Source organism: Palaemon carinicauda, chromosome 31 (assembly GCF_036898095.1).
Source record: "Palaemon carinicauda isolate YSFRI2023 chromosome 31, ASM3689809v2, whole genome shotgun sequence".
NCBI lineage: Eukaryota > Metazoa > Arthropoda > Malacostraca > Decapoda > Palaemonidae > Palaemon > Palaemon carinicauda.
In genome coordinates this window covers 72,936,504-72,942,805 of record NC_090755.1, presented here as the reverse complement: position 1 = coordinate 72,942,805, position 6,302 = coordinate 72,936,504, and the positions used below count along the sequence as shown (strand labels likewise).

Genomic DNA, 6,302 nt, shown 5'->3' with positions numbered 1-6,302 from the left:
CTTATTGAGGGAATCTTAAAAAGAATAAAATGACCATATGATTTTGATGCCTTGAATGGAGGGCAACATGAAATTTTTCACAATTCATATGCAATTGCATGGGTTGTGGAAACCCATTGGTAACATATTTGTCTCTCAATCTGTTGGACGCGAGTTCGAAACTCACTCAAGCTCTAGTAGAATGAATTGATTATGCCTTACACTACTGCAATTTGCCTATTCTTTATCTAAATATTACCAACTTTATTTATTTTGCCATTTCTCAGAAATCCTGGTTTTGTTTTTTGTAATTTAAACTGCGGTCTGCCATCTTATTTTTGTGAGCAAGGGGTAAGGAACTTTGAGTAGCCTAAAAGCCTACCTGCTGAGTCATCAGCAGACATTACTTTGCCCTTCCTGGATTTAGCTTGGGAGCTGATCATACAGTGCATATATATATATATTATATATATTATATATATTATATATATTATATATATTATATATATTATATATATTATATATATTATATTTATATATATATATATATATATATATATATATATATATATATATATATATATATATATATATATATATATATATATATCATGGCAAATTTCTAGATATAATGGCAAATTTCTAGGGTACTGTACTTCCCCTTCTCTCTGCCATTCATGCGTAGCCTTTAAACCTTTTATAAAGTTTTAGTAAATATATGATACTCTAATTTCTAGCGAACTGGAATTCGCTATAAGAAATGGTAGAGTGCTGGTTAGTTTGATAATTCTCTCTGTATCGGTCTATTAAAATGTTAAGTTTGTTTTTCACTCACATCAGAGACTGAACGGGACTTATTGCACATGCGTTTTCCCCATGGTTTGGGAAGCTTTCTGTGCATTTACAATGATGTATTTGTCAGGTGTTTTTTTAAACCAATTGACAGCTTAAAAGTACTTCTTGCCAAGTTCCTGGATGTTGTTCTACAACAGCCATTTTTTTATCACCTTCCCCTTCAGTTTCAACTTACCACCATCACGTAAAGACATCTCGAAGAGGGAACGTAAGTTAAGTACATGAATCTATTTCAAAATTTAGAGTAATTTTGTTTATGTCGGCAATTGATTATGGTGGAAATGCTCTGCGTTAAGTGTAAAACTGTTGTTACTCGTGTGAAATTAAAAAATAACAGCGAAATAATGCCTCAAAGGTTTGATTCTGACTTAATTTTTCGGGAAGACAATCACATTTCTACTGTAAAGCTTGCCAGACGAAAAAAAAAAATGGTGTCAATCATAATGTAAGCATTTATTTGCGATTTCCTTTATCATAATGTAATGATTTATTTGTGATTTTACTTTGTTTGTGACCTGGGAAGGGGGTTCTGACTATCGGCTGTGACCTTGGAAGGTTTGTGACCTGGGGAGGGGGTCCGGGGAGCTTGCCCTCAGATAGGGGTTGTGACCTGGTAAAGGGGGTCGAGGGGCTTGCCCCCGACTTAGGGGTTGTGACCTGGGAACTACTAGGTTAGATTAGGTGAGTTTGTTAGGTTATGTATCCTTTTACAAATCTCAAAAGTTTTAAATAATCATGTTTCGGCCTGTTTTCAGCCCCTTACGTGAACCATATAATTTTCCAACTGGTTATCTTGCGCTTAGTTTGCATTTCTGACCATTATTATTGCTGCAAATCACACTCTTATTAAATTTCCCTACATAAATAAAAACCCGGTTTCCCACAGGGGGTCCCCCATAATTGTCTTTATATAAGGGGGTCCAAATACTCTTGAACGGTGGTTTGCCTCAATAATCATGGTCATAAATGCATAAAATATAAGATAACGAGTAAGAAAAGTATATGGATCATGTGTTTGGCTAGAAATTAAAGTATCTTATATATACAAAAGTTTTTCTAACTTCCTCTTGTCACGTTTATAGAAAGATATACCCCATGACAATGAGATGAACTGGATTCACGTTCATCAGAGTTGAAGGATAAAGTGCTCGACTATAGGTTCCCCATAAGCACTGGATCTAGTGTAATTCGTGGTGGCTGAAGTAATTTTTTCACATTGGCTAATCTTACAAAAGTGCAAAACCTACCTCTTAAGAGACTCCCTTCACAATGGCTAGCGTGTTCATAATTGCTAGATTCCTTGTAAATAATATTTCTTTAAATTCCCCCTGATTAGTGGGCTGATCAATGCGTGCAAAGGGATCCGAATCATAGTAAGCTTAATTGGTGTAATTGAAATGAATTTGTCAACAGTAATTAATCTTCTGATAGTAACCATACTCTGAACTTGATGTAGAAAGTGGCACAATGGCAAGGGACCTCAAATTAAAGGAAAATCAATATTTACCGTACATTTCTGAACCTGGGCATTTTAAAGGTTACTCTTGAATGGTAGAGGCAAGGGATAGGACAATGCCCCTAAAGACTGACCATGTAACCATATGATCAACACCCAAGCCCCTCTCTTATCAAGCTAGAACCAGGGATTGCCAGGCAATGGCTGCTGATGACTTTGCAGGTAGATCTACAGGCTCTCCCAATCATTCCATCCATAGCTCACAAGGATGGTGAGCCTGCAGACAGTATTAGAAACTATAGGGCTTCAGCAGGTCCCAAACTCTCGTCTTAAGTGCTCCAGGCAAGGACGTTTTCAATAGGCTACCACAATGGATATACCTAAGGTAGAGTTGAGGTTGGCCATATTCACAAAATACAATATAAAGAGTCATGGGTAAAACATTCCTACTGGAAATGAGGTTAGTGTTGTGAAAACATGATTTGTCTAATGATACCATTCCATGCTTGGATGCAGTTCCTTTGAAAAAACTTTCTCAAATACAGTACTGCATGAGAGAGTATGGCTTCAAATATTACAAATTGATTTGAGATCATGGGGGTTAGATCAAGTACATAAAGAACTGCTGCAATATACTTACAGGGTCAGGCTAGGTTATAAAGGTACAAATGAAACTGTAGAGCAAAACAGACTTGACAGTAAATTTGAACGAGGGGCATTCTCGGGTGTTTTTAACAGTACCCCATGACAAGGGCTTTATTAACTTCCAGCCAGTGAATATTTAGAAGAACCATACTACAGTAGTTATGATAGGTTGATGTTTATATGGGGGTTAGATTTTGTCTCTCTGAAAGGTTTTGTCAGTCTGCTAATATTAAATTCTTTGTTTAAATATGAGAGATCTGGGTACACAAACCTTTGTTTAAATATGGGAAATCTTGTTACTCAAGGCTAGCAATATCTTGTTAAGTTATAACTAATGGGGAAAAGAAGGGTAAGGCCAAACTGTAAAATGTGAATAAAAAAAAGACCTGTTAAATCAGAATTTTGTACACGAGTTTATGGAAGGGTGTCAGACTAGATTGACAGGTCTTCTTTAGGTAAGTTCATAAGACACTGCAAAGTACATATGCAGTCCCAGGTTATTACTAAAGTTGTACACGAGGTGGTACCAGCAATAAATGGATCTAAGGGTGAAGGTTGCTTCTAAATTTACAATGGAGTGCAATTGACTAAGCATGTAAAAGGTTTCCCAACAGTTTTTCATGTTCAGAAGAATTTTGTATGTTTGTCCATCAGATATTCTTGGTGAAACTACCGCAACCTTTTTATATTTCAACATTAGTGAGCAATCTTAAAATGGCAGCTACAAAAATAAAAAGCAAAATACAGGGAAGCAACCTAACCTAGTTAAAGGCACCATGACCTGACCTAGGACCCCTTTCCCCCATAAGACCTTAATCTAACCTGACCTAAATGCCAAATTCTGTTTAAAATTATTATTTACTGTGCTAGTCATCAGTCTCCAAAAAATAGGACAAAGAGGGCAATATACTGGGAATTGTTTTCTTCTCTTGTCTACCAATCTTCATGAGTTTACCAAACTCTATTGGAAATTAATATTGACTTAGTCAATCTTGTTTCACATCATTAATGTGACCCTGCATATCACTTTCTAGTAATGCTTTCAATCTCTTTACAACAATGTTGCACTTACACAGTTGTTTTTGGTAATTTTGACACATCAGTTAAAGTGCCCTATAATGCAGGATTTGTAAATGGATTTTAGGAAAACATTATTTTTCCTTACAAAATTCTTGAAATTGGCTAGATGCACAGTTAACATCAGTCTAGTATGTTTAATCCATGTAAATGAAGGTACAGTGATGCCTCAGGATACGAAATTAATCCGTTCAGGATGCGGTTTCGTATCCTGATATTTTCGTATCCTGAGTCGCGTTTTACATGTAAATAGCCTAATCCGTTCCAAGCCTTATAAAAAGTCACCTTTTCTTTCATAAACACGCTAAACTGTAGTAATAAACATGCATTGCAGCCATTTCTATCATTCAATAATTAACACAACCGTTAAAAACAGCCTAATCCATTCCAGAAACCACTATGAGATTATTCAATAATGTACAGTACGTAGTTATAGCCAAGTTATCCCCCCCAAGCCCAAAGAAAACGGTCCGTTTTCTTTACTACGGTACGATACTGTATAAAAGTTACGGTACTGTATGTACGTAAAGCATTTAGATCAGTGAAGGTGTATTGTTACTGTACCTGTACGTACACCTAAATTAATGATTGATATTGTACCTGTACACTCTGAAAAAAAGGTTACAGTTAATTAGTGTAACAAAAAAGTTGAAACTTACCTTTTGATTGAGACGATGTCCGATAGCGAAGTCGCGGCAGAGGAGGATGGCATAAGGCAGAAAACGTAACAAGTGACAGACTACGTACAGTAATTTACACACTTAACACATTAACACTTAAACTTTACAAAATAAAAAAAATGGCAGAAATAATTAACACTTAACATTACGTATGGAAAACTATAAAATGAAAGAAAAAATTACTTTAACACTTAACGGTAACATAAAACTTGAAATTGAATTTTTTTTTTTTTTTGCCTTTTTATAACTTTACGTATTTCTTATTTTCTAAATCTCTTCTACTTCTTCATCACTTTCTTTTTTCTGTTTCTTTTCTTTACTTTCACCTTCTACTTCATCTCTTTCTTTTTTCTGTTTCTTTTCTTTACTTTCACCTTCGTCTTGGCCTACCAATACCGCTGGCCTCTTTAATAAGAAACTATCCATTGAAGCTTGTTTCTGCCTACTTTTCAACACATTTCTAAAATGCGTTAGGCAAACGTCATTGCAGTGTTGAAGCGCACGGTTGGTATAAACTTTTTCTGGATGTTCCTTTTCGACGTAGTTTGCCATTTTATGGAAACATGCAAGAATTTCCTTAATGTCTGCCGTTTTCAAAGGTGCAACATCCTCCTCATCACCGCTAGAGAACTGCTCTTGAACATCACTCACTTGCATCGTCTCCAACTCCTTCAGGTCGTCCGTCGTCAACTCCTCGTGGTGCTCCTCGATAAGTTCATCGATATCTTCCGCGCTAACTTTCAGCCCCATGGACGTACCAAGATGTACGATGTCAGCCACCTCAGACTGCTGAATTGGTTCAGGATCGTCAACGTTCTCGGCTTCTCCTCCAGGCTTCCCGAACCCCTCGAAGTCTCGTGCAGAGACAGCATTGGGCCACAGCTTCCTCCAAGATGAGTTTAGGGTACGCCTCGAAACTTCCTGCCAAGCGAGATCGATGAGTTTGAGGCATATCACGATGTTGAAGTGATCTTTCCAAAATTCACGCAGAGTGAGGTTTGTACTCTGTGACTTGGAAACATCTCTTGAAGAGATGCTTCGTGTACAATTTTTTAGTATTAGAAATAACTTGCTGATCCATGGGCTGGAGGAGAGGGGTGGTGTTAGGCGGTAGATACAGGACCTTTATGAAGGAATAATCGGCCAGAAGATATTCCTCGAGGCCAGGAGGGTGAGCTGGAGCATTGTCCGACACCAGCAGACATTTCATAGGGAGGCGGTGTTCTTCCAAATATTTTCGGACAGTCGGACCGAAGCAGACATTCACCCAATCAATGAACAGTTGCCTCGTTACCCAGGCTTTTGCATTCGCCTTCCACATCACGGGAAGGTTCTCCTTAATGACTTTGTGGGCTTTGAAGGCTCGGGGATTTTCTGAATGGTACACCAGCAGGGGCTTTATCTTGCAGTCCCCACTGGCGTTTGCACAAAAAGCAAGGGTAAGCCTGTCCTTCATAGGCTTATGTCCGGGTAGCCTCTTCTCCTCCGCCGTGATGAATGTCCGACGAGGCATTTTCTTCCAGAAAAGCCCAGTTTCGTCGCAATTGAAAACTTGCTGCGAACTGTAGCCTTCCTGCAGAGTCAACTCCTCGAACGTTTTAACAAAGGCT

At 37.7% G+C, this 6,302-nt stretch overlaps 1 protein-coding gene across 1 annotated transcript in view; it reads left to right on the top strand.

The window, feature by feature from the left end:
* The window catches only part of LOC137624536 (uncharacterized), a 46,503-nt gene that overhangs the window by 759 nt on the left and 39,442 nt on the right, over positions 1-6,302 (top strand). The window lies entirely within an intron of this gene.